General features: G+C 34.5%; 1 long non-coding RNA gene across 1 annotated transcript; it reads right to left on the bottom strand.

Annotated features, from left to right (window-relative positions):
* Positions 1–1277: 1277 nt before the first annotated feature.
* LOC116171227 lies at positions 1278–2624 on the bottom strand. Its single transcript, XR_004145400.1, has 2 exons — positions 1773–2624; positions 1278–1720 (listed from the first exon to the last, which is right to left on the bottom strand). It is a non-coding gene; the product is annotated as an uncharacterized LOC116171227 (long non-coding RNA).
* Positions 2625–2805: the final 181 nt, after the last annotated feature.

The following is a 2805-nucleotide window of genomic DNA, read 5'->3' as shown; positions in this document are numbered from 1 at the left end:
GCAGTGACAACTTTCTTATTTATGGAAGGATTTAAATGAAATTTGATACATATAGCCACTTGGAATAAAAGCAAATGTAGCGCCAGTTTCCAAATTTGGTTTTGTGCGCGTTAAATATTGTAGAAAGCTTGAAAAGGTTTCATTTAATATTTACCATCAGGATTCACGAGCATGCCCAATGGTACTGTTTTCGTGGCGGTAGACATTAGAGAAAGTGAAGTTATAAAACATCATTTTTTGCAAAGATTTTACAACGTTTACGTAATGCTTGTGCATCTATTTATCTGAAGTGGCTTGAATGCATAATACGAGCCACCTCGGCAAGAGTCTGATTTGATAAATCTTTAATTCCTAACCAAAAGACCAGGAAAGAAACCACATGTAAGGGTTGGGTGTACGAATAAAATGCGGTATTGTCGTTCGCACGTATGAGTATCTACCATTACTTCTTAGATTCTGTGTAGGAATTTCTTAATTCTTCTTATTGTTTTCATAATGACGCATAGGAAATCTGCCGACAAAGTGCGATAGACCTAATTTACATTTTATTAACGATCTTTTTGTATTGGTCTCTGCCCGGATAACTTTGTATAGAAACGTCCAATCACGTTGAAAGTTGGTACACATGTTCAAAAGTAACTACGTGCGCATGCGCAATCAAATTTTTTGATTTGTTAACATATTTAAATGAAATTTTGTATACCTCGAATAAAAGTACCTACTGTAAACTAATGTAGATACAAAAAAATTTGTTTGGCGCATGCGCAGTACGATTTTTTTATTTGTTAACCTATTGAAAGGAAATTTTGAGATTAGGTACTTCGGAAAAAGTAGAGCCAAATCACAAAATTTGTCTTGCGCATGCGCAATCCGATTTGTTAAAATATTAAATGAAATGTTGGATGTGGGCACCTCGAATAAAAGTAAAGCAAATGCTGATTTAAAAAATTTGTTTTACAATAAGGTGTGAAGATCTCGAGGATCGTTCAGTATTCAGTTGTATCGGATTTTTTTTCACTGCCCATCGCGTCCATCCATTTGTCGGTGGCATACATTATTAAGTTGATTCCGCGGCTAATCTGGTGTAGGTATATTTGGTGTGGCTTTTAGTGGGACCCTTATGTATCATTCTAATGCCCTTAACCGGAAGATTGCTCTATTTGTCCAGGGCTATCCGAACTTATGCTGCTTGGTCCACTCATCTACCGAATTTAACGTTGAATCTCTCATTTAAGTTCTTTGCCGCGTCACTGGGACCCACACCATTAAATTGCAACTTTAACAAAATACGTTTATTGCTTTTGTCTAAATTGTTACAATTTCTATTCATCTAAACAGATACAGCAGCCAATATATAATTTGGAATAATTAGTATTGAGTTGCAACACTTTCTAATTTGTAAACATTGGGTTTCAATATCAAACACAACAGCGAATATATACTCACTCTTTGCAATTTATCAATGCAGTACTTGATCACCGTAGCAAGTATAACATTTTAGTAAGTTTATAAACTATATCAAAAATATCACATTTTAAAATTAATCGGTAATCAGTCAGGTACAATCAGTGCGAATCATACAAAAGATCAAAGGCACATAAGTTCACATATGAATTTTAAGGAATACTGGTAAAGAATGTATTCATTCAATTATGAGAAAGTCACAGCTGGTGGAGGGCACACAAGTTTTGCCCTTTCAAACGCTTCGACAATAGTATTCCTAAAAAAGATCCTAGAAAACACAAAGTAATAAATGTATTTCATTTGCATACCTAAATAAGTGAAGATACCACAGGTACGCACCAACATGACCCGTTTTTACATATCTTATAGTCGCTTGAGGCCACACATCTTCTAATTTACAACAGCCGCTGTTAGGAACATAGCCATCATGTAGGGCACAAATGGCATAAATAAGTGAGGTGTCGAACGGTATTGAGAAATTCTTCAAATGTGTGCATTCATCCATAATACCCTTCATGAACCACACGGCTTCTGCATCACGCCTCTTCACATCCCAGTTAGCCAACAACTTGGGGATAGACTGATCGCGCAATATGTTGACTAAATTTAAGTTCAAAACTGAAGCCATCATAGTATTTTTTTTGTTACTGAATTCATTCGATAAAGATGAATAATTATTAGAACGTAACAAATTGATTAATTCGAAAGGAGTTAGCCGAGTTCTTGAATTTTTATTTTTTGGAATTTCCATATCTATAACGTAAAGTTTAAATATAAACACTTGAGAAAATCCCAAACGCAAATGGGATATCAGAATGGAGAACAAATAGGGAACCTTATTGAATATAAGCGGAAACTAATAAGAGCCGAAACATTTTGCCAAATGGAGGGTCTACCATTGCAATATACTTTATTTTTAAGCCACTCTAAAACGCCAGATCAAACTTCTATTCTATTCACCAGGGGAACCCGCACATAGGCACACCCCTTTCCTTCGCAACTAGGTTGAGTCAGTTCTTCTTAATAAAGGTTCCAGATAATTTTTTCAAGAAAAATCACAGCATACAGGGTGATCCAAGCGGAATGGGCAATCTTTTGGGAAAATAAAGTAGAGGTTATTTGAGGACAAAAACTCTAATAAACTATATTTTTATTTATTTTATTTTTATTTATTTATTTTATTTATTTACGTTCCTGTTTGGGTGCAAAGCACTTACAGTTGTCAAAACAAAAAAGGTTTACATGTAAAAGTGTATATAACATTACAAGTTAAAAATAAAACAAACAGACAAACAGTAATAGGTACATTAACACTAAAGCACACTACCAACTTACATCTGA

Source organism: Photinus pyralis, unplaced genomic scaffold, assembly GCF_008802855.1.
Source record: "Photinus pyralis isolate 1611_PpyrPB1 unplaced genomic scaffold, Ppyr1.3 Ppyr1.4_LG5, whole genome shotgun sequence".
Taxonomy (NCBI): Eukaryota; Metazoa; Arthropoda; class Insecta; order Coleoptera; family Lampyridae; genus Photinus; species Photinus pyralis.
This window is presented reverse-complemented; position numbering and strand designations above follow the sequence as displayed.